General features: G+C 33.5%; 1 protein-coding gene and 1 pseudogene across 16 annotated transcripts in view; one reads left to right on the forward strand and one right to left on the reverse strand.

The window, feature by feature from the left end:
- Window positions 1–27,344, forward strand: part of NBEA (neurobeachin) — a 611,133-nt gene that overhangs the window by 345,786 nt on the left and 238,003 nt on the right. The window lies entirely within an intron of this gene.
- LOC118609852 lies at window positions 15,577–15,695 on the reverse strand (annotated as a pseudogene).

Genomic DNA, 27,344 nt, shown 5'->3' on the forward strand with positions numbered 1-27,344 from the left:
CAATATTTTTCCCTCCAGATTTTATTATTTTTTTTTCAATTACAGTTGACATTCAGTATTATTTTATATTAGTTTCAGATGTACCACATAGTAGTTAGACATTTATATAATTTATGAAGTGATCCCCTTAATACATCTAGTACCCACCTGCCACTATACATAGTTATTACAATGATATTGAGTATATTTTCTATGCTATACTTTACATGATTGTTTTACAGCTACCAAAGGGATTCTTTCGCCTTTTTCATCCATTATCCAAAGAAATCTAAAACACTAATTTGAAAAGATATATGTACTACTATGTTCACTGCAGCACTACTTACAAGAAAAAAATTTTGACAGAAGCCAGAAGTAAAAAAAAAAAAATACATTCCATGTAAAGGACAGTTTAAATAATTATAGCTTTCTCATCAGAAATCATGGTGGCCAGCAAAAGAATTGTCAACCAAAAATTCTATATTTAACAAAAATATCCCTCCGAAATGAAAGCAAACTAAAAATGTTTTCAAATGTTGGAGAATTCCTCACTAGCAGATATAGTCTCAAAGAAGTGCTTTTTAGGCAGAAGGGGAAAAGGAACATTGAGAAACTTGGAAATTGGAAATGAAATAAAAGTTGTTTTCTATTGTTTTGTTTTTTCTCATAAAAATGCAGTGGCAAGTTAATGGAAAATGGTAGTCTTTTCAACAAATATTGCTGGAACAATTGAACATTCATATGCAAAAATTGACCCCTGACCTATGATTCAAATCTTATGCAAAATTTAACTTAACGGATCATAGAAATATACAATGTAAAACTTTAAAATTTCTGGAAGAAAACACAGGAGAAAATCTTTATGACTTTACTTGAGTTGGACGAAGAGTTATTAGATACAGCAGCAAAACCCTGATAGGTAACAAAAATACCATACACAGGGTGACTTATAAAGAACAGAAATTCATTTCTCACAGTTCTAGGTGCTGGGAAGTCTGAAATCAAGGCAGTGACACATTCATTGTCTGGTGAGAGCCTACTTCCTGGTTCGTAGAGGTCTGTCTGCTCACTGTATCTACACAAAGTGAGAGTCAAAGGATTTCTTTGGGTCCCTTTGATAAGGGCACTAATCCCATTCATGAGGACTCCGCCCTTATGACCTAAACGCCCCCTAACAGCCCCACTTCCAGGCACTATCGTATTGGGGATGAGGTTTCAACATATGAATTTTGGGGGAACATAAACATTCAGTCTGCAGTGGATTTTATCAAATTAAAAACTTATTGGGTATGAAAGAAGACTTTTAAGAGATGCCACATTTTCTCAGACTGGGAAAAGCACAGACTTGGAAAAAGTGTTCACAGATTACTTATCTTCCAAAGGACATGTAAGTATAAGGGTCTGCAAGTATAAGTATGTGTATGTACATATATTTACATACTTAAATGAGTATAAAACTAAACAAAGACAAGTATATATATATACACACACACACACACATATATGTATGTATATGTATATATGTGTATATATATGTGTGTGTGTGTAAGTTACTTTAAAAACTTAAGAAAACAAACATTACAGTATAAAAAAGTAAGCAAAAGATTGGAACAAATGCTTCACCACAGGCAGTATACAGATGGCAAATAAGCACATGGAAAGATATTTAAAATCCTTAACTGTTAAGGAAATTCAAATTATAACAGCCACCTATTAGAATGGCTAAAATTAAAACAAAACAAAAGCCTGACAATTCAAGAGCCGACAAAGATGTGAAGTACCTGGAACTCGTACACGTTGCTGCAGAAAATACAAAATGGTCGTCTCTGGAAAGCAGTTTGGCCATTTCTTACACAGTTAAACATATATGTACCACATGACACAGCAATCATCCTAAGTCCTTACACCGAGAGAAATGAAAACTTACATTCACACGAAAACTTATACATCAATGTTTATAGCAGTTCTATTAATAATTGCTAAAAATTGAAAACAGTGCAGTGTTCTACCGCTGGTGAATGGATAAAACACTGGCACGACCATGCAGTGGAGCACTGCTCAGCCGTGAGAAGGGACGCCCCGAGACGCATGCCCAGCCTGCACCAATCTCAGGTGCGCTCTGCTAAGTCAGAGAAGCCAGGCCAAAAGAACGCATATTGTCTAATTCTGCTTAGATGACGTTATAGAAGAAGTGAAACCTTAGGCAAATAAAACAGATCAGTGGCTTCCAGGGTTTAACAGACGAGGGAGGATTTGACTAGAAAGGGGCAACATGAGCTAGCTTTTGGGGATGAGCGAGGTATTCTGTACCTTGATTGTGGTAGATTTTTCACGACTCAGTGCTTTCATCAAGATTTATAGAACTGTACACTAAAAAGTGAATTTTACTCTGTATAAATTGATAAATATTATAAAGCTTAAAAAATTCTTTATACATGGCTCTTCAGTTGTAAATACTAATATTTATCGAACTACATTACATTTTTAATATAGAGAATTGCAAATATTTATTTACTGTTTTAAAATTATGTAAATTATAGCTTAGATTATCTCAATTATTTCCATGCACCATAGGTATATTGGTCACAAAATCTAAAAAAACATAAATTGGATTTCTCTACAAATAATACTTGTTAGTAAATTAATTTTCACCACGTGTATTTTAAAAAGTTAAATAGTTTTTAAAATAATAAAGTAAATGTACTAATGTGCTATTCTCCAATAAAGATTAGAAAGTATTCAGAGGGGAAAATATAACTCTTTTCCAGCAATTTCAAGTAGTTTAAAGCAGGGATCTCCAATCCCTGGGCCGCAGATCGGTACTGGTCCATGGCCTGTTAGGAACCGGGCTGCACAGCAGGAGGTGAGCGAGCAAAGCTTCACCTGTATCTGCAGCCACTCCCCGGCGCCAGCATCCCCACCTCACCTCCGCCTCAGATCATCAGGCATTAGTTTCTCATAGGAGCACCGGTCCCTGGTGCCAGAAAAGTTGGGGACCGCTAGTTTAAAGTATCAAGATATAAATTAAGAACGTGCTCTACACTCAGTGACTGCAGTATTACAAGCCATATTGCCAAATATATTGATAGTTACTAGGTTAGGCCAACCAGTCTAGTATACTAGTTGTTATCTCGGTAACACTGTGAGATTTACAATGACCAAAAAAAGAAAAAAAAAAACTGCTTAGAAATTAAATATATTTACATCATACCTATATTTGTTTAATGGCTATGAAGTTCATATAACTCTATGTAGTAACTTCAAAAAAGCTATGTAAATGGACATAACAGGGTCAAATGAGATGACGCATTTATTGGATTTTAGCCTGATAGTCTACATTTTCAAAACACGAGTTTTCATACACATCGAATCAAGAATTTGAAGTTAAAATGATAAAGTAACATGAAATAAAAACTATATCATCAAGTGAAGTGAAAATTGATGCTTCTGAAATAAATTCTGAATTTGGAATATTCTTAAATCATTAACTTTCACTTCCTGGCTCCACTTCTGATTCCCTTAAAACAGTCACTATTGCTTTCTGTAATGGGTATGAAATGCCCATTTAAATCTGAATTAACTTGCTCTAAGGTCCCCTCCATGGAACTGTTGGAAAATTCAGTCTCGGTTATTAGTAGGGACTCTAGGACTGTGCATGGATTGTAGTAATCTTCCTAATGGAAAGCCCTGGGATCCTCATTCTACTCTGCACGCTAAGGACCTGCTTGATTTGTGATTATAAGTAGGTCTGTTTCTGGACAAAATGAGACATTAGGTTCTATATTAATGCAAGGAGATGCGGCACCTAGGGCTCAGCCATATATGTTCCTGCCTTTTCGTTGGGAGTAAATTTACCCTATCACTTTTAGGACTTTCTCCTTATACATCATTTTTTTAGTCTTGGCATAAACCGCTCAAACCCTGGATACTTCAGTCTCTTCACCCCTCAAGCCTCTGTGTCCATCATCTCTTCTAGAATATCTCAGCTACTTTTTTAAAAGGAATACTTCTGATGTTTGCTGAGAAGATAATGGTAATCTCAGGTCTAGATTAAAAATCCTGCTTTTTTTGAAGGGGTTAGCATAGAGTGGAGGAGGGATTTTGGATTTTGTTTATTTTTCCAATCCATTTAAATTCTTTGGCCCAAATCTTTCTATATCTATCCTAGTACATCCGTTTGATCGAAAGGTCTATTACAATGTAACAGACTTTGTTTTTCTTTGGGTATTTGAACCTTCAACATTGAACTAATTAAGTTCTAACTAATTGAGATTGCTAATTCCAAAGGCACTAATAGAAAACATAAATCTAAAGGTAGGTAGAATCATTATGACTTAATTATTAAATAGATAGGAAAGAACCAAGCATGTTACCCAAGACGCTGTCATGATTCCCTGGGTGGCGCCATTCTTAGAACTGAAAGACAGCGAAGAAACTTGTGTAGATAGTAAGGTGATTGTTGAGTTTGCCTTGCATGTGTCATATTGTGCTGGACATGTCCACCACCAAGTTGAAAATAGAGCTCCATGTGTCATTAGATCACTATTTATGCATGTGATAACCTTTTCAGACATGGCCAAAGCATAATTTTCCCATCTCCCACAAATTCCATGTCTCCTCTTCTTCCAGTGAAAAGGCATCTATAAAATCCTTGATTTACTTCTTTCTTCCAGCCCTCCCTCTCCCCTTACAACACACATGTGCAAATCATCCCTCAACAGGTCCTGCCAGCAGTTCATCTAGGTTATATGCTCTCTTCTTCCAAGCACTGAAAATAGAATATGGTTGTTTTTACTGGTTAGATTCCCAATGTAAAAGAGCAGGAATATTAAAATAAAAGAAAGTGGTTGAAGTGATAGTTAAAGAAGGGAAGTAGAGAAAGAAAGGGACTGATAGGAAGAAAATAATGGAGTCAAGAAAACAAGAGTCGGTGAACTCAAAGATTGGGAAGTTGGATGTTTGAATTTAAGATTTCAGAAATATACCAATATAAGATTGACACTTCAGAATGTAGTCGTGAAAGTGGTTAAGTGGAGTTAAGTTAAAGATATGGTAATGAGGAAGTAAGAAAATCAAAGGATGAACTTTTGCAGGTGGCACTTACGTTGCATTACTCAAGATAATTTTGCTATTTTGGATGGAAAGGAAGATCGTCAGCATCTTCTAATCTTCAGCAAACAAAAGGAACAACCTGCAAGGCTGGTTGAGGATCCCAGATGGGCAGAGGAATAAGGTCGTATTGCCGGATTCAGCAGGAGCCTTAAAGGAGTCCTATAGGTCATCTTTCCGAAAAAATATGTAATGCAAGTCCACATGAATAGGGTAGGAAATATGGTACAGGTTAATAGAACTCTATGGGCCTGTCATATCATTTTCTTTGTTAGAATTCTCATTCAGATCACAAAGGAAGAACAGTGATTTGAAAGGACTAGGTGATATAGACCAGTAGTGATTATATTCGTCAGGACAATAATGTCTCTAATATGCATGTAAATGTGATCAAGCTGAATCCTGTGACCCAGTCGATTGCCACCATCATTGCTGCTTTTTTCCCCTAAAATATATAGATTTTTAAATTAGTATGGTTAATTTATTAAGTCCAAAGTAAGACACTTTATAAAAGTGCTTACAAACATAAAATTAGGATTACATAAAAATACAAATGATAATGAAGAAAATCAATAAGCAGAAACAAAATAATAAAGCTCATAAATGTTAGATACAGCCATGTTAGTCACTTATTTTAAAATAAAAAGTAGTGTTTCGGATAGCCACATTAATGAAACTTCTGACTTACAAATGGCATAAAGTTTAAAATTTTGTCCATTTGCAACAAGTGCCTGGATTTAAAATGAGATTTAAGAGAGTCCCTCAGTCCTTTATGTGGCTACTATTTAAAACATGCACCAAATTGTAGAAAATATTTTCCAAGCAGTTACTTCTATTTTCTTGGCAGATGGCATTTTTGTAGGAATCATTAAAGATGGTACATGATCAGGTTGTTGAGAAAAATCTCTGGACTCTTTGATGTGATTATTCTTTATAAGCTTGCTTTTTATATTAGTTAAATATCACTTAATTATCACTTCATTAAATATTACTTAAGTATCACTACATTCCCTAAAATAATATGTTCAATTCATCGACTTTTTGAAAATCATAAATAGACATGTTAAAACATTGAGGAATTATAATTTAAACAGTATTTTTCTCTATAAATATCTTCATTTTATAACTACATACATATATGTCTTTATAAATAAAATGAGTAAGTTAGTTTATAATAATATTGTTGTATGTTATATGCACACTAAAGTTTTATGCATTAAATTGGGGGTATTTCTGATATTTGTGTTCACAAGTAGTTTAATGTCTTTTGTCAGTAATAAGGGTTGCCTATTTAGTTAGAAAGTGCCATTGCCCTAGAGTGCTGTGTTTTGAAGTCATCTATCATGGATACGTTGTAGAGAGAAAAGACTATTTATGTTTATGGGATTTTAAGTAACTGAGTTAAACTGTTTGGAATATAGAGAAATGGCTTGTTTACTGTCATCACTGTTCACTTAATCTTGTGACCCTGACATGAGAGCATTCCCACAAATCTCCCTCTGGGTAGTTCAGTCAAAAAGATGGACATCAGAATGTAATGATTGTTTCAGCTTTAGGAATTAACTATCCGATGGAATAAATATGGCCAAGACAGTAATATTACAGAAGCATTTTACCACTCCCATTTTCTAATCCTAGAAAATAATTATTTATTATAATTTGTATTCTATTTTCTAACACCGTTTATAGAATCTGTCATTATATAGATATATATAATGACATATAGATATAGAAATAGATATAATTAATCTACATATTATGACTTTTTAAAAAGTTTAAATTTTTTGGCATATTTAAAATTATTGACAAAATTGGTTTTTATAAGGATATTTTAATATAGCTTTATTTTATATTGTATTACATATCCATTGTTCTATATGGACTCTTTAATATTGTGATTATATGTGTTTAATATTGTGATTATATGTGTGTGTGTGTGTGTGTGTGTATATATATATATATAATTCCTTGAATTTCAGTATTTAGAATACTTGAATTTCAGTATTTTTCCCCACTCTTTTTATAAACAACTACTGAGGAATTCAGGGGGAAAAAAAAAAACCTGAGAGCATTGAGTCATTCAAGAAAAAAATAAATTAACATGCAAAGTACTAGGATAAATTAATGGAAGAAAATTAAAGGATTTAACAACACTCAATTCACACTATTCCAGCGATCCTGTCTACAAACTGGAAGAAAATCCAACTTTGGTTCAATATCCTTTGAAAAAATAAATGTTACTAATGCTCTCATTGCTTAGATAACAGATCCGTAGTATAAAATGATCTTAAAGCAAGTTACATTTGTCAACCACTAATTTCCATATGTAAAAACTTTTTGTCAGTTTAGTTGTGGAAAAATCACTAATCCTCTTTTCCAAAAGGATTTTATACTTTGGCAATAATTAATTCAATTTGTATGATAATAATAAATTCTAAACACCTAAAGTGATTTATAATGTAAAATCTGTGGGAAAATCATAAATTTTATATTTTTTTTACAAAAATTATTATAGAAATATATATACATATATATGTGTATGTGTATGTGTGTGTGTGTGTATGTGTATATATATGACAGCTCTATAAAGACCCTCATAAGCATTTTCAGTAGCATTCCAGGCAGAAAACCCAGAAAGCAAATGCTCTGAAGCCTGTCAGAAAAGAAAGTCAGTTACTAATATGATACAAGTACTCAGAAAAATAAGATGAATCAGATATCTTTACTAATTAAATCTTAGACCAGTAGCATCAAGTTGAAAAAAAATTATTCCATGAAGAGAAACTTCTATATCATTAAATTAATGGTCAACTCCTTTACTTTAGCTTTAGACAACCGAGCTCTAAGAATAATACTTTCATCTATTTTAACAGCCTTTCAAGCTGACGTAAACCCTAAAAATTTGATTGATATGATTCATCTAGAGGCTACAAATCATAATATATCCTTGTGGACAATGTTAAGGCAGATACTGTTGTTCTTTAAGTCAGGTTCCTTTCTGTTTCATTATTTAGTAAATAAGTTAGAAGATTGTAGTTAGACACTATTAGATGAAGCTAGGGAATGGGGTGTCACATAAAGGGGATTTTTATACCTTTTGAGTCTTAACATCTTAAAAATTATGCATGGCTGGCTTTTGGACAAAGGAAGACTTTTGAGGGCCAGGCAACAAAATATGCCAAATCTAAACTATTGCATAGGCATTTTGAAAACTTGTAAACTGGATTTATCCAACTGAATAAGCTAAGGTGTTTGGGGGTCACTTTAAGATACATTATTAAGCAATAAGTTAACAAACATATGAAAAAGACAACTAGCAAAACACTTATTAACTTTCTTAGGAGCAGTCATTAAGTATATGGTAATTAAGTGGATAATTAAAATTTTCACCTTTCAATAAATTTGACAGCGTCATGGTCAGAATTATGTGAGTTTTGGTTCCAAGTGTTAGTAGTTCAAGGGCACTTAGATGAAGAGGACCTTGTAACTGTTCCCTCGAGGAGCAGCATGTCTGTTGATACTTAGTTTAGTTTAAAATAAAGTTGATAAGTCAATTGGTCTTTAGGTAATTCTGTATCACATATAGGTCCTTTTAATCTATATCAAGCAACAGTAAGGCTTTCTTCTCTGTTCAGTCCTGGCTACTTCTTATTTAACATCTTATTTACAGTAAACTTCAACTTTGGTCAACCCGAACTCGATCTATAACATGACAGTTATCTCACAACTGTACACATGCCCCTGACTCAGACTGTGACTGCTCTCTGCTCTTCTAATCTTGGTGTATAATACAGGACCTAGAAGGATAAAATACCTCAGATTGGTCACTTTGCATTTCTTGAATTTCTTTAATATCTATCTCTATTCTGTTCCACTGGAAACCATGCCATTAAAATGGTTTTCATATTGAAATTATATTTTTGGGTTACACTGCAACCCAAAATTGCTTGTTTTTACTCTGGCTATTTATGATAAATCCCTTTACCATTATTAACACTACTATTGTTTGTTTCATTTTTTTTTTTAAACAATCTACACTCCAGATATTTTAAAGTAGTTCCCTGATCAATGTTTAACTTTTACATTATTATTAATACACAGAAAATGCCTCTTAAGGAGGTTGTAAAGATTAAAAACATAGTAAATACAAATATTATGATGATGATGATTATGCCTCTTCTTGCTACATATTTCCCAAAAGAGGTAAATTCTTAAATTTGTAAAACTCCAAAGATATCTAAATTATACCTGAAACATAATATATTAACTCAGTTCAGGGTGATTTGGGTTTCAAATGCTGGGGTTAGAAAGTTTTGTCAAGAAGGGTCCATTATTCTAGCCACTGCTCATAAACAAATGCACCCAAACCATCCAAAGTGCCTACGTGCTAACGCTGAGCTGTGCCATCTATTGGGTCCAAGTATTTTTATGGTAGCCTGCAAGTTTAGTTGAATACCAGCAAACTGTACTGATCATCCCAAGATAAAAAGAACACAAGAAAAACAAAACAAAAACCACTGGCCGACCTTTGTTAAAAATCCCATCTGGTAAGATCAGAATTTTTAACTGTCCACTGAAAATCTTTAACTAGGTACCCTGTGAGGTCTTAAGGTTAATAAAATGTTTTAAGTAATGCCACTTTGGGTTTAGTTTCTTCCTTCTCTCTGCTTCTATAATACTTTGTTACTTAGTTTATATTCCTACCATGTTGTATATTTATTTAACTTTACTGCCAAAACTCCGTGTTCCTAGGTGTATATTTGAGTGCCTGGCACATAAGAAGTGATCTATAAATGAGGAAATAAATGAATGTATCCACATAATTGTTATTGTGGTATATTTGCTAACATTTCAGAAATTATTAAGGTTGGATAAGTAATTGAATAAGAATACACTTTGCTACTGTCTCCACCTCTTTCTCTTTTATCTTAAAATATGGAAAAAATGAATAATACTGTTATCAGGATATTTTCAATAATTTAATTACAATGTTTTACATATTTGATGAAATTCTAATTTTCAGTATTTTTGGTAAATTTTAAACATAAGAAAAGTAAACTAAATTGTTAAATTTAGTGTAAAATTTGTTATTAAATTAATTTATAAGTAATCATTAATTATATGGAGAGCATTTTATGTTGGAACTTTGGACTAAGACAGACTTGAATTCAGTTTTCATCTCCAAAGTTTCAGATCGGCTTTGGCAATTTCCTACCCTTTTCAAGCTTCGGTATTTTTCATTTGTGGCATTATGGAACATAAATTAGAAAACAAAATCCTGCAGTTGTCAAAGATTTATTAAATAAATGAATATTTCAAATTGGTAATAACTTAAAAAAACATAAATTATAACCTATTGGAATTTTAACTTTTCTTTATTTAAATATGTACAGTGTTATATTTAATCATTGGAATATTCATTAGCATATTTCAAACCCCAAACATTTCAGGACTTAAAAATATACTATTCTGATTCCTCATTTATCTTATGGTTTTCTTTTGTACTTCTTAACTATTATCTCAATGAAAACACTTATTAATTGGCCTTGTATTCTTACAAATACATGGTAATACATGGCTAGACTATTTAATAGCACTAACTTACCTAAAAAAAAACTGTGGAAGAGTGTTGTTCATTACTAAAGCTTTTCCAAGAGAGGCAGTATCACCCACAATGCTGTAACGTCAGAACCTTAACCCGTGGTTTTAAAAGTTTGGAGCAGCTTTTAAAAAATTATTAAAGTTAAAATGTGTACAGGTTTATTATTTCATTTCTAGGTAGTTAACTATTATTAATCACCTTAGCATTACTTTCCTGGTCTTTCAAAAAGTACATCCATGACTGGACACATCTACTAGATCATCTTTATTTATCTAGTTAAAATCTGATTTAAAACTCATGCTATACGTTAATTTCTTTTGAGTTTTGAGTTAGAACCCAAGACATCTATTTTGAGTCAAGAGATTTTGGTCCTGCCATCTCTACTCTAGGGTGTCTCATGGTCCAGATTTGGGTGCTCTTTTACTTGTTCAGCAAGTTTTTGTTAAATTTGCTAAATGAAATCTAAAAGTTAAGATATTTTTGTGGAATTGTTTTAAAACATAAAACTCTCACCTATTTGTTCAAAGAATAAGATTATTCCAAGCCTCGTCCCCTTGAATGACTTTCATTTATTCTTCCTTCACCTTAAAGGAATCATGGTTAAACGTGACATCTTCCCTTCCACTGCATAAAAGACACGGGCAGCAGTATTTGTATATAACACAAACAAGGATCCACTTATTATGTCATTGTTTTGCAGATATTTATCAAGGTGTGAAGTTAACTTATGTTTCCAGAAACTACGCGTAAAATCATAGCATTTGGGAGGTTAAAATTTACAATAAATAACATGTTCGGCTTTGTAATAACACATTATCTTGACTATGTTAAGTCAGAAAAACTAAGGAATTTAGGAAAACATTAGGCATGTTTCCTTAGTTTCTTTTTTTTAAAAAAAAAAAAATTCAGTTACCTGAATTAATATGAATTCATAAGACTTTAGTTTACAGTTAATAAATTCTTGTTTCTTAAATATTTGGAAAATAATGATTCTGTAAATAGTCTTGCCTTAAAAGTATTTTTGAGGAGAATATGTCTAAGTAGGATGCAGTTTGTCAGGGGCTAATTGGATAATATGAACCATCAGCCTGGTTTTTATTGTTATTCTTTTTTTTTAAACCCCCCCTCCCTTTTTTTTTAACTTCTGGTTTGGGTCAAGAATAAGGAGAGAAAAACGATCCATTAATTCCATGATCTAAAGGTTTTACTGCAGCGGCTGAGCATCTCACTTTTATTCAATGCTACATTAACTTTTCCATTAAGGGCACCGTTATAAAGCGCCGAGCCTTTCAGCGTTACCAGGGTCCTCTGTGGTATTGTTCATTGATACCGCTGCTGTAGTTGAATGTCACAATCATTGCAGTGAAAGCCTTCATTGCTTTTTAAGAATGTTGTTTCTTTCCTTTTAAATTTAGTTAAAATTTAATTACACTGCTGTGGTTTAACTGTCTGTAAACTTTTTATAACTACAATATAATTATACTGTTACTGTTTTTCACAAAACCCAGATTTGGTAAGTAACAAATCTTGTAGGCAAAAGGCAAATGCTTTGGTCTCAAGCATGTCTTTTAGTTCATTTTTCTTCTTTTCCTCTTTTCCTTCATTCTATAAGTTATCCCAGTTGTCTAGAATTGTCCAAGATCTGAGAAATAGTCTCCAGGAAGATGGAGTCTTCAGGCGAGTTTGATGCTGGGATAGGATGTCCTCCCTTTCAGATTGTTGAGACTGCTGCGGGAAGGGGCCTGAGCTGCAGAATAGTGAGGGGCAGAGATTGCAGTTGTGGGCACAGACTCCCCCAGAGGCAGCCTGCAGAAGAGTTGCTGTAAGCCTGCTTAGGGTTAAAGGCCTTTGCGCCCCATCAGCAGGCTGGGGAGCTCAGATACTGAGGAGCAAATTTTCAGGCCTCATTCCATCCTGGTGACAGGGTAAATTCTATGGTGATAAAAAGGCTACGACAATCAGATACCCTTGTTTTTCATGTTTCTTTAAAGAGCTAAGAAATAGGGGGAAAGCTGATAAGAACCAAGAACCAAGTTTGTGCTCAGATGTTTTTGTCGTTGTTGTTGTTTTGCATTTTTACCAAACAGAGATTAGGAGACAGACTTCCCTACTCCCCTCCCAGCTGTGCGGCCAGCTGTCCTGGTGGTGGCGAGATCACTGATGTGGATCACAAGCAGTGTGGGACTAAGGAGCAGCATGGGCCTGCTGCAGAGATGGTGAATCACTGGGAGAGAAGGAAACTAATTTAAAGATGGCCAGTGACTATAGACAGAGACCCCTGGCAGAACCCAGTCCCCTGCCAGCGAAGGGCAAAGTCCATTTAGGTTGGACTTGAGGCTGGCAGTGAGAAGGAACTATCCCTTGGGGAATACAGTTTGACAGGATATCCCTTTCTTATAGAGCAGAACTATTCTTCGTAGTTTTGATGGTTAATTGCCCCCCAATACAAACGCTTCCAAACTTTTACTTCTGAAATATAAAATTGTCGTGAAGCAGCGAGGTGCTCTCTCTCCATAACCTTGTTAAAATTTACCTCCTTCAATGAAAAAGCCTCTCGCTCAGAGCCCACTGATCTTTACCTATCCATCCCAGACATTTAGCCTCCCAGTTGCCTCGACTGATTTTAAATTGTTTCTCAGCCCAGTGCCTTACCATAAATATCATCTTGGAAACCATTTGACTGGTGCCTTCACAGTCCCTTAACAGTAAATTCTGGTGCTTTCTACTGCTACAGTCCTGTCTTTATGACCTCTGTTACACTTCTTTTTTATTTATCCAATCAAACCAATTAAAACACAAATATAAACACAGGTAAACAAATTCACTCCCTGCCCAAACAAAAACATGGATTTGAGTCTTTTCATTAAAATTTCATGCTTTTATTCTGGTCTTTACAAGCTTCACTAATCACTTTAAAATAGCAAGGAAGAAGAGATTAGAGTGACTATAGTATCTTTCCAAAGACCCATCACAGTCACTGATAAGTGCAGCTCTTCCTGATTAGAAGAATAAAATCAAATACAGAAAGGTTCCTAACTCTTAGGAATGAATGTCTGCCATCAAATTGCAGAAAATACATTGGTCATTCTAAACACATTTGGGAGATTTCCTGGTATATGTAAACAGTATCATAACACTGGCTGGCCATTTAATATCCCCTGCTTATAAAGTTAGCTTTGTAATTTTCCTTTGTGTATTGGTAAAGAATGCAAATAAAGTCAGGGATTTAGGGGTCTTGGGTAGATTTTATTTTATAAGTAAGTTAAAGTGATAGATTTGAATTTCAAATAAGCAGTGAAATGGCTCCTAAATTTCCACAGGGTGAAAAGAAGCAAACAATGAAGCATGAGTATTTCTTTTATACTTTAAAGTGTGACACATACAGAAAAGTGCACATATTATAATTAAACAGCTCAGTGAATTTCAAAAACTGAAAATATCTATGCATTATCATCCCAGATAAAGAAATAGACGTGACAGCTTAGAAGCCTCGCCTTATGCTCTCCACAACACCCCCCTCCAAGGCAACCTCTATCCAGAATTCTAAGAGATATTTTTTTTGCCTACATTTGTATTTATGTAAATGGAATCATATAGTATGACCTCTTTTGTCAGGTTAATTTTATTCAATAGAACATATCCAAGACTCATCCATGTCACTACATATAATTATAGATTATTTATCCTCATTGCTATAAAGTAGTCCATTTTGTGAACATACCCAATCTTACTTATCCATTATATAGATTTAACTATTATGAATAGTGCTGCTGTGGACATTTTAGTCCATGTTTGTTTTTGTTTTTGTTATTTTTTTGATGAACAAATAAATATTTCTTTTAGGCATATACCAAGATTGAAATTGCTATGTCTTAATGTAGTCTTATGTTTAACTTTACTGCTTTTTCCAAAATGTTCAGTTGCTTTGCATCCTCAGGAACACTTGACACTTTCTATCTTTTTTTTTTTTTTTTTTTTTTAGCCAGTCAGGTAGAAGTAAATGTATTCTGTTACAGTCTTTATCTGAATTTTCCTGATCACTAATGAGGTTGAGTACTTTTTTTTTTTTCAAGGGAGGGAGACTCATATTAATTTTATTATTTTTTTGAATTTATTTTTCAGTTACAGTTGATATACGATATTATATTAGTGTTCGGTGTAGGACATAGTGATTATACATTTATAGAACTTAGGAAGTGATCACCCTGATAAGTCTAGTACCCAGCTCATACCGTATGTAGTTACTGCAACATTATTAACTAGTTGAGTACCTTTTATAATGACCAGTAAAGATTTGCCTATCCTCTTTTGTCTAATGTCTGTGTAAGTCTTTTGTCCATTTATTCTTATTGATGCATTAGACTTCATTAAATATTCTGGATCTGAGACCCACTCTGTGGTTGCTTTCTGCTTTATTTCTAGCCAAAATTATCATTTTTTTTTTTATGGTTAGTAATTTTGTTTCTAGTTTAAGATACCTTTATCTCTTTGAATATCACAGAGATGTCCTCCTAGGATTTTTCCAAAAGCTTAATTGATTTGCCTTTTATGATCATATTTGAAATCCATCTGGAATTATGTATGGCAGGTGATAGAAGTCAGGATTAATGTTTACCATATGAATATTCATTTGACTCAGCACTGTTTCTTAAAAATAACATTTTTTCCCCACTATGCAAGATGCCTTTTTCTCGGTCTGTTTCTGGACTTTCTGGACTTTTCATCAGTTCTTTTGATCAGTTTGTCTATTCTTGCACCAGGCCCATGCTGTCTTTTTAATTATTATTATTTTTTTTTTAGGTGAGGCAACCCATGGTTGACCTCACAGATTGCAAGGACCTTGTCAGCTTACAATCCTTTATTTATTTTTTTATTTTTATTTTTTACACCTACAGCACCTGGTCTTCCTAGGTGGTCTCCCATCTAAGTACTAACTAGGCCCAACCCTGCTTAGCTTCCAAGATCAGACAGGAACAAGCTTGTTCAGGGCAGCATGGCCTTAGACCGCTGTCTTAATTATTATTGTTCAACAAGTAAATCCTGATACCTGGTGATGGAAGTCCTTTTGCTTTGTGGTTCTCACAGATCGACTTCACTATTCTTGACCTTTGCATTTCCATGTTCATTTTTTGAATCAGGTTGCCTATTTCTGCAATAAATAAATAAGTGTTGGAAATTTGATTAGGATTGCGTTGACGCTATGGAACAAGTTGAGAGAAGTGACATCTTTAAAGCACTGCAATATAAATGGCATCATTTAACAAATGACTCTGTAGGTCGTCTTTAATTTCATAATAATTTTGTAGTTTTTAATGTAGAGGTGTTGTGCATCTTTCATAGAATTTACTCTGAGGTATTTAATTTTTTTGTGAAACTGCTGTAAATAGTATTATTTTAAAATTTTAATTATATGCTTGAGATTGATACATAGAATAGTTATTTCCTTGTATAGACCTTTATTCAATAACCTTGTCATATTCACTTATTATAATAGTTTGTATATTTATTAGATTTCCTATGAGCATAATATTATCATCTGCAAATACTGACAGCTTTAGTTCTCTTTTAACTTGCACACCTTTTTTATTTGTTTTTCTTACTTTACTGTAATGACTAACACCTCCAATACAACATCAAATTGAAGTGTTATATGAGGCATCCTTGTCTTCTTCCTAATGGCAAGACAAGTTTTACATATTTGCCACAATTGCAATATTTGCCATAGGGTTTTTGGCTGGTTTTTGGTAGATACTCTTTATGAAAGGAAGTTGCCTTCCCTTCACATCCTAGTTTGTTAGAAGTTTCCATCCGGAATAAATACATGATTTGTCATATGCTTTTTCTTTATTTATCATAGTGGTCATTTGAGTTTTATTCTTTTTATACTAATGTAATAATTCCATTGATTTGTGTTATTAATCTGTCAAAGGCTGATTATTAACAAATTTTCAGACTGAAAACTTCTCAAGAGCTTTTTAAGGTATATATCAAAGGATTGGAATTGCCTGACCTCTTAGAAATGTGTTTGGCACATTTCGTTATCTGACTGATAGTTCAATTAACATGTCATTTGGAGAAATATACCTTCTTTCATTCAAATTAATACACATTTAACAACTATTCTATGACATGACACACAGCAGGCCCTTGCTACACACTTTGTAGAGCACAAAGATATGTAAGATAAGTCTCACCCCTAAGGAACTGTAGTCTTGTTTGCAAGATTAGACAGCTTTTTAGGCAATTATGATATTAATATGAAGCACTATTTAATAATATTTGAGCGAAGCCTAACTAGACTGTATGCTTTATAAAGAAACAGATGAATATTTAGACTTCTCATTTCTGAGGAATTGCACGGTCATTGCTATGCTCATTATATTAAATTATCCAGAATAAAGTATGATAATGATAGCAGTTAAAGATAAGACTGCAAAATAGAGTTCAAATTCAATCCAGAAAGATCTTGAATGCCCAGCCAAAGATTAAACCTGGTTTTGTAGCAACTCAATTTTACAGATAAGAAAAATAAGCCCTGAGAGGTCATGACCTGCCTATGGTGATAGCAAATCAGAGTTGGGAGTTCATAAGAAAAAGAATATTACTTTCTTGATCCTTAATGAAATTTTCCGCCCCCTCCAAGCTTGCTGGCTATTTATTATAATTGTTTTACTTTATATTTAGAAAAATAGTTTGAGTCTTATCTTTTTAAAATTATATTTTTCTATGTATAATTATATTTAATACTCAGTGGTAAAACTAAATTGATGAGGAGTGGGAGGAAAATAATTATTCTTTCGCCATGACAGATATAATAGGCATTCATGTCATATGATACTGAATGTTAAAACGAGGTCACAGGGCACTGAAGAAAAGGAAACAAGCCATATAGTACCTCTGGGTGATGAATGTGACGGGAAGCATCTTATATAAAGTACTAGCCAGGATATTTATCTTTCAGTGCTGAAACTGATGACATGATAACAAGGCTTTTCTATAGTAGTCATGATACCAGGATCCCATGGAATCTCTTCATAACTTCTTTATCCTATTAGCTCAGTGCTTAAACAAGATAATCGCAAGTTTCATAAGAAATGATGAAATGTTATTAACTATTCCCTTTTTGGTGCTGCCCTTGTTACCTTAATGTTCAGAATAAACCTCTTAATTTTATTCTGTTTAACATATATTTAAGTACCACGAAGGTTAGCCTATGCTTTACAAGTACTAAGTGAATTCGGAGTTAAGAATTTTATTGTCATTTTTATGTAGCATAATACCTCTTGGGTAGTAAACAATATGTTTTAGAAAATATTAATGCCTGTAAAATGGTCAATAATAAAATAGGTTTACATTTTCAAAATATTGCAGTTTATTTATAATGCTATATGCACTTTAATGATAACAAAAATACATAATTTTTAACATTAACAAAAAATTCACAAGTTAAGTTGAATTGGAAGTGAAAATGCTTAACATTGCCAACAATGGAAACTAATTCAGTTTAGCCCTTCATTCAGACTTTTATGGGCTGTATTTCAGGTTACAGAGTTTACTAGAAACACGTGAGTAATCAGCCCGGATTAACTCTGCCACCTTAGCACGTGATTTCCTCATGCCATCGGCCTTTATAGAGTCTGCGGACTAGTCATTTGTTCTTTGTCCTCGAGCACATTTGTATCAGTGGGATTTGAATATCATTATAGAGTGATCATACATAAGAGTACCTTACAGATTTGGGGAAATTTGAATCATAAGAGAACTCAGTGGAAGAAAAATTTAGACATTTTATTTGTAAGAGATAAGCAAAGCCTTCTCTGAAATTGCGCATCTAGGAAGACCCTCTGAATTGTGTGGATTTGGTGGCCTTAAAATGAAGGAGGTTAGATGACTAGTAAAAATTTTTAAGAACTAACAGAGTTGAGAATAGGAGAAAGTATATTGTTTAAAGTAAAAAAAATAATGTCATCCAGGAATAAGTTATGCCTATCATGCCATGAACTATAAAGAGCATTATTCAGAGGGAGTGAGGAGGTAAAATAGAGACCGTTCCCTAAAGCTCATGTAAAGAACTTGAGTCTAATTCAGAAAATTACAGGGCTCTGCATGCTCAGGAGAACTATTATCAAAGTGTGTGGCTGGGAAAACTACTTTTAAGGGAACTTTTAGTCTGACTGGAGGAAGAGACAGAGAAGGGCATTGAGAGACCATTTTGGATGAGCAGGTCAGGGGGCATGGCCAGGAGATACAGCTTGTCCTAGCGCAAGCGCTCTCCTGGCCCAGAGACGACAGTCAGTAAACAGGATAGATTTTACGTAGCTCTATTGCTGAGGAAGACGTAGAAAGAGATAGTAAATACACTAAAGGTGGGGAAATGGAAAATGGCTAGAATCAGTCATTAAATATGACCTTGATTATAAGAATAAAATTTCCATCAGTGTTTTTAAAAATGAATAGGGAAAAGTATTTCAGGAAGAGCTGCAAATCTGTGTTTGTGTACGTTTAGACATTTCTTATACGTTGGAGAAAAATGACCTTTTCTTCTCTGTTGGAGATAGTGATGAAGCAGCCAGGGGGACAGAGACTGGCCTGAAGGGCTGGCCCTATGAGACTCCCATGTAGAAAGTAAATCTAGGAAAGAGGCCCACGTGGTTCTGGAGGTAAGATAAAGATCATAAAGAAAGGAGATTCTAGTACCCAGGCCCATCACAAACATACCGATCGGAACAGCAGAGGCTTACTGAGACTGGGGCACCAAAGGAAAGGCCAGCACATCGAGGACAAACTATGAACATTATGAGGATCAATTTTAAATGTTAGTATTATGTTAGTACTTTAGTTTTGAATTATCATATTCTAAAGCAGCGGTCCCTAACCCCCCGGGCCACAGACCAGTATAGGTCCATGGCCTGTTAGGAACTGGACCGCACAGCAGGAGGTGAGCAGCAGGCTAGACAGAGAAGCTTCATCTGTATCTGCAGCTGCTCCTCAGCACAGGCACCACCGCCTTAGCTCTGCCTCAGGTCATCAAATGTTAGAGTCTCATAGGAGCACCTGTCCCTGGTGCCAGAAAGGCTGGGGAACCTTTATTCTGAAGAGTATTTACTTGCCCTGAAATTGTATACCTAAATAGATTCTCTCTACCTTTAGTAAAAATTGCAAAGTGGTGAATTATATGTCTGAAGCATGAGGTAGTACCCTTGAAGTATGTAAGAGTAATATATCTCCTAATGTATTAGGGTCTGATATATAATTAAAAGAGCATTAATTTAATCATTCATCAGGTGATAGTATCTTTGTCGATGCTGTCTTTCTTATGCTTTTTTACCTATCAGGGTATTTTAGATACATCCAATAACACCTACAACCCAGAATTGTAAATTTTTTTTTAATTAATTATTCATTTTCAGTAGTATCCATTTCGCAAGTAGACTACATTTCCTAGAGAGATGAGAATATAATATTGCACCTTTCCCAAAGTTAACTATGAGCTCACGTCATATGATCAGCAAGCAGAATTCCGATTGAAGATTTTCACTTTTTCACATTACCATTCTCTTCTGAACATATAATACTCTGGCCCCTGTTGGATCACATAGCTTTTATTTGAACATCTACATTGCTTGCATTACATTTTCTTCTTCTTGCATTATTTTTGTTATTCGGGTAAATTTTAGTAAGTTGTATAGGAGCTCAGCTTTATTATTTAGACTCTGGTAAATTAAGGTCGGTATGAGTGTATGTATGTATTAACTACAGAGTACTTCTTTTTTATCATAATGTAAATTTAATAAATTATAATGTAAATTTAAAAATGTCACAATTTTTATATAGTAACTAATTTTTGTCTTGCTTTTCTTTTTGTTTAACCATTTTACTTCTTTTTGCCTGGTTAAAGAATACAAGTCATATGTTTCTGGGTTTGCAACATTAAGAAATTAATATTTTCTTTTGCTTATTAACATGTTAGTTGGAAATGTTTTATCTGTGATATGTAACTAATCAATAAAACCTCTTGATCTCTTTTTCGTACTAACAGGCAGGGACTGAATTCACATATCTGGCTTTGTACAGGGCTCACCACCATGCCACACATATGTGGAAAAGGAATCTTAATAATTAACAGCGAACATGTATGATTTACATCATTTCCCCATCTTTTCCACTTTCTTGTAATATTTTATTTAATTTTCTATAGAGATCCACAGTAAATATGACATTTCATGTTTGCATAAGTACTTAAATTAATAGGACAAGTTTTTTAATATAAATATATATTTTAAATGTAGTGAAAATATATATTACTAAATTTAAAATAAATATATTTATAAAATATATGATATAACTTGAACTTAAATGATGTCATTTTGGAAAATTTTTTAAAGGCAGAATTGTTCCATAAAAGCATTTCCTCTGTTAATTTCCTCTAGATTCTTAATAAAAAAAGGACTTTATAATAGAATACTAATAGTGTGACAACAAATACAAAGCATATGGATTTTTGCTTTTTTTTTTTCTTTTTTGAATCTCCCAGAACAGGATGGATGACTTTCGGCAAAACTCCTATTTTAATAGCAGGATTTTCATTCATGTGGTTGTGAACGAGAAATATTTAAGTCCTCTCTGCCCCCTAAATATTTCAACTACATAGTCTGAAATTCTTTTAAAATGTTTTTGGTCATTCTCTGCTCCCACTTTTGGCTGTTTATTAACAAAAAGTATTTTGTATATTAAATAATAATTCACTCTAATTTTTTCTCTTTTCAAATGAGAATGCATAGAATAGATTAGAATAAAATAACTCTAGGAAAACCTGATATCAGAGGTAAATAACTGAGAAACTTTGGAGATAACGCTGGACTAGTTAAAATAGAGAACAAAGTGAAAAATAGTAGTTATTACCAAAAATATAAAAACTTTAACTCAGTTTCTTGATGAACTAGGTTAAACATTTTTTTATGACAGTGATTAACCAACAAGGCAAGTAAACCTGAATATTATTTGATCATTTTATTTTCTGAACCTTTGTTTAAAAATAAATTGAGTTTTTTTTATGACCATTGATAAATGTAGCTGCACTAAGCTTATAGCAGAAGATCAATGTTTTAAAAATTGAAACAGTATAGGTTTGTATTGATTATTGTGGCTAAATCAAAATGAGAGGTTTTGTAACGGCTTTCTTAGACAGGCTACTCCCCGGTAATGGCAACCTATCAATTTTAGCTTTCTACTGATAAATCAGCTTGAAAATTGGATGTCAAATTTTTTTCACTGAAGGAGTGATTTTTTCATGCCCTTTAACCTCTTCTGATATATTAGATTGGTTTATAAGACTAAGCTCTGTCTTACAGAAAGCAGTTGTCAAATTGACATTTGGATATATTTTCAAATGATTGTAACACCTATTTTAATCTATGTATATACAGTAAACATATGTGTCATCATCTGTGATCTACCTCCCTAACTGCAAGGTTTGTTTATTTTGAGAAAAATTCAATTGTACGTTATAAAATTGTAGATTGTTCTGTTTTTGGATCTCAGAAGTTCAAAGAAGGTCAGAGACTCAGCCAGAAGATGAGGAAACAGGCTTCCAGAAGTATTTCAGGTTTCACTGAGTGAGGACATTGATTGTTTTTCCCTTGTGAATCGATTTTTGTTTTTTTCTTTTTATCTTTTTATTTCTTGGAAAACACTGATGGGTTAATTAATGGTAACTCTCCTATGTTGTTATATGATCAGTAGTAACTTGGTGTGCTTAGTAACAAAAGACAAAACAAAGGCAAAATGTGACAATACTTTATTTCTGAGGAACCAGTATCACGGACTTGAAATAACACTAGGAAAGATTTGATTAACGGCACAGAAAAACACGCTTAATTTGGACTTAATGGGGTAGACTTCTGTGACAGGTGACAGTGCCATACCTTCACACCTATATAGCTGACTTTAAGTTAGCCTGAGAAGGTATTGATTGTGAAGTTTCTGTTGTGTAATTACTTTTTGCTAAGGAAAAAAAAGCACACACACAGGGTGTATTGATCTAGAAAGGAGCATTTGAGTAGCAGTTTCCCTTGGCTAACAGTGAGTGTCATCTTTCAGCCATGATAAATGGTAACGTTCGGGCTCAGCGTAATTGCTTTGTGGTGAAATGAACCTCCTCTCCCCTTCTCCTTCCCATCAAGGAGATACAGTAATCATCTTTATCTCACAGCCGTGATTTACTGAACTAATGGTGCTCTTAATACAAGAAAATCCTCCCACCCCCATAGTATGTCCAGTTTTTGCTAACTGAAACAAATGCATTGTGAAACAATGGAATTTTTGAAAATTTAGAATCCATAAATGCATACTTTTTAAATAAACTATCAATTATTCCTGACCTAAGCTTTTATCTCTCCCTCCATTCCTAGTCATATTAGGTAGCCTTTGATCTTAGCTTGAGTGTAAATTTAAAAAGAAAAGATAGAGGTGGTCAAATTTTATACACTTATTTCAAAATAGGAAGAATCATTTAATAAATAAATCTGTTTTCTGAAATTTATGGCATTTGGTAAATATAAAAATTTGTTTAGTTAAAATGTGTTTTGGGAACCATTCTCTGAATATAACTTTTTTGGTTTTTTTTTACAATTTTAAGTATTAAACAACATTTCTATTGTTTAGATTCTTTTTCTGTGATACTTTTCTCCACTAAGGGCAAATGAGATGCCTTGGATGTGAAAACCATACATTTCCTACCCATTCTGAAAACCTAAGATAATTTGTATTATTTGTTAGCTTTCTGACAAAGATGTTTAATGTGTTACCAATTTTTCATTAAGCCTATGTTATATTTTGCTGAAAATAGATCTGTATTTACTTGCCAGTACTTTAATATTGCCCCTGGGTAATGACTTTTAGTTAAGTAATGTTATTTAAAGAATATCTGGCAGTCATTTTAGATCATTTTAAGACCGCTGTGAGGGGTTTGGATAAAGGTCATTTTCAATGATTGTGCTTAGTTAAATAAATGTGAAAGATTTCACAAAGGGAACATTGCTTTTCAGTGTGCTGTCAAAAATTTCCTCTTAGCACATCTGGGAATGCCAAGTAAATGTGGTTGTTTCTGCCTTGACGGCAATATATTTTATATTTTCCTTCTCGTTGTTTATTTTCTCCTCCTAATTCTGTTTATTCCCACAACCAAGCACAAAGGTTTCATTTTGTCATAAATTAGATCCATCACTTTTGATAGCTATGGAAACCCCTCTGTATTTCTTCAAAACGTTTAGAATGTGTAGGGTTCTTGCTATAACTTATTAAAAAGTATTACTTTTTTTTATTTTTTCCCCAAGCACTGCCCCCTCTAGTGTCACCCCGGTTCACGGTTTTCTCTCACTCTGGCCACAGCTGGCCTCTTGCTGTTCACAGTTGAAAAGTGAAATCAATGCTTGGTCTAACAAAATGCAGATGAAAGCCATTCTGATCCTATATAGTCACTTCCCGTAACTTTATCAGCCTTCAGTTACTTATGTGATCTCTGGAAATCATGGTTTATTCAAGTAAGTACAGCCTAACTTCTGTGTTGAGATGTGCTGTCTGCTAGGAAAATAATACTTCCTTACAGCCATAGCTCATCGTTATAGTGTTCTAAAATAACTATTGCTTTTGTTCCCCTGAAGGAAATATTATGTCTCTAATCAAGTCGTTTATCATGTGAATTCTAGAAACTTAAACTCTAAGCAAAAATTTATACTCTAAATAAAGATGTTTCTTTATTCTAATGTTCATACAATTTAAAATTCTGGAACAGAGAATGCTAGAATACCTCAATCTAAATTATCATCGATCATGTATTTTCTTAAATATTTCTTTGAACAAAATTAGATAGAAAGCTGTATTGTATTGTAGCTGAATGCTTCAAAGGTCACGGAACTACAATGAGTTTGATGGAAAACAGCCTTTCTCCTTTCTATTTTAAATGGTTTCTGCTTTGATTACAAGCATTTATTATAATTATCAAGAGATTAGACCGTTGTTATAGAATCCTTGTAATGGAACCATTTAGAAGGAATATAATGGCAGTTTATTGGATTCTGAAAAGAAAAGAGCACAGATAAAGTGGTCTTATTTTGTAAATGGTTCGACTGCTAGCTAATTATACTAATTTTATTATTCTGTCTTAGTTCATTTGCTATGGTAGTTTTTGTGGCTAAGAGTAATTTTTGTTCTAATAAATAACCTGTCTTCTGCTTTTTTCTGTGGCTTCTGTCTGTGGTGTGTGTGCATCTGCATGTGCTCTCTGAAAGAGGGAAGGTCCACAAATAAGTAGCTCTCAGTGCTCTGATATGTAGTCTTCGTTTTAGAATTGACATTCATTCAATATTTTTCCTAATACAGCTTTTTAATGTTAACTTACATTTGATTTTTAAAATTTATTGGCATGTAAGATGAATCCATTTGTTTATCACATCAAATTCATGTGTACTTATTCTTCTAGCTGCAGTAAAACAGTCCCAGTGATATAAATACTCGGGAAGTTAGCTGACGTAAGACTCCAGGGCTAATATCTTTTCCTCAAAATCAATACAGTTGGCACTCAAGGTAGATGTATTTGGGATCTTTTCTAATTCCTCGAAGGTACTATATGGTCTTTAACAGCAGTCTTTCTCTTTCGAGACTTTGATCCATTTGAAGCCAGACGCAATAAAATGCAAGATATGATATTTTGAAAGATACTAAATTCTGTAAAGTAGATTTTCCTGTCCTTTCCCAGACCAGCAATTAATGGAATTGCAATGTTTGCTAAAATACTTGAGTAAACAAGCAATTGGGACTCTCCACCTACAGAGAAAAGGAGCTGAGGCCCAAACTGTCATCTGTCCCAGGGCGGGTAGGAGGCCAAGTTCAGGAAAATCAGTTCTTGGGAAGGGGAGACTGACGTGGGGCCCTGCTATTTTAGAGATGACAGACTTCCCAAAAACACAGGTCACATGGCACTGATGCATTCATTATCTTGAGGCTATTTTTAGAAAAGCGTTTTGTTTTTATCAAACAAGCAAAGAAAACACCACTTTTAATATTTGAATTTTACTTCTTTGAAGAATTTCAAACCATATTTATTATCTTTACTTTTGTACGTTCCATAGTATCAATGTTCATATCCTGATTTTGTTAATACCGTTGCTATACAAAAGTGTCTAGAGAGTAGGAGCGATGGTTTTATTCCTGAAGCTTATTACCTTACAAGGCCGCAAAGCACTTGTCGTCCACCATAAGAAAGCTTTACATGTAGCTTAAAGGTTTCTAGAGATAATAACTCAGCGTAAGGACGTGCCTAGCCTTCTTTCCTTCATTATTAACTTTCGCGTATGTTGTACATATGGGAGATTTGAAACTGCAGTTATATGCCAGTTAACACGGATGTAAAGAGTGTAAATAAAAAGGAGAGACATAAGTCAGAAAGACTTTGTGAAAAATGAGGATAGTTAAAAATGTATAAATTCATTATACATGCTACGAGTTTATCCCGTTTTGTTATTTAGCTCTATATTAATTTAATATTAAGCTTTGCTTAAAAGAATATAACATTTACGTGTATGCATGCATGTATGCTAATAGTTTACATAACTGTATATTGATAAATAAGAATTGCAGGTACACAGGGTATATAGATAAATAAATAAGAATTGCGGAAGCATGGACTATGAAGGGACTTCAAAAGGGATATTTCTGTTCTCTACATAATTCTTATAAGAACTACACTTAAAAGATCCACAAGAGTGAAACCAAGAAATTTACACATTAGTCGAAGACTTTCTTGTCATTGGTTGCAAACTCGTCTGTCAGTTTATGAAGTTCTTGCTAAGTCTTCAGATATAATTATACATATGTTAATTTTGTAAATTAATTTTCTCTGTGACTGAATTTAGTTTTCCCTCGGATCTCAGTGTATGCATATGACAAATACTGCCACTTTTGTTAATACGACTCTAGTCAGTGTTGGTGCTGGAACCTGTCTCCTGGAGAGCCAGACCGATGGATAAGGAGACATCACAAGCATACTGTTGCTCTTGAGTTTTATATAATGAATCAATAAAAGTAAACTTTCCTACAAAGCCATCATTCATATTTTTATATGTGATATTTTTTATTAATCTTACTTAGCCTCAAGGAGGCTAATATAATTATTTCATTGATTATGAAAATGAAAGCACACAAAAAGATTTATGTTTACTTACTAGGACTATAATATAACAACTGAATAACATCATTGGAAAATAAAAGAATTAATGAAATTTGCACTCACTTAAGCATTTGCATCAAATGGAAATGAGTTTCACTACTAGAATTTGTTATAGGTCTCTTAATTTTTTTGAAACTTCTGAAAACCATACATTTTTTCATGTACTTAGGGAAAACATATCTGGTGACAAAACTTAATTTAAACCAATATGTGGCTATTTGTTTTCTTTATTTATCCCACTTAGTGTGAATATTTATACGTTTTTTGCAAAAATATTAGACTCTGTAATTATGACATACTAACCAAAATGCTACCAAATTAAAGACGGTGATCTTGCCCAGAACCGAAGGTGTTTTGAAGCACAGAAGATAAAGACTGAGTAGAGTCAGCAGTATTCAGAAGGGAGGTCCCGGTAGGGCACACTGTGAT

This window comes from Rousettus aegyptiacus, unplaced genomic scaffold (assembly GCF_014176215.1).
Source record: "Rousettus aegyptiacus isolate mRouAeg1 unplaced genomic scaffold, mRouAeg1.p scaffold_m13_p_11, whole genome shotgun sequence".
In the NCBI taxonomy this organism is placed as follows: domain Eukaryota; kingdom Metazoa; phylum Chordata; class Mammalia; order Chiroptera; family Pteropodidae; genus Rousettus; species Rousettus aegyptiacus.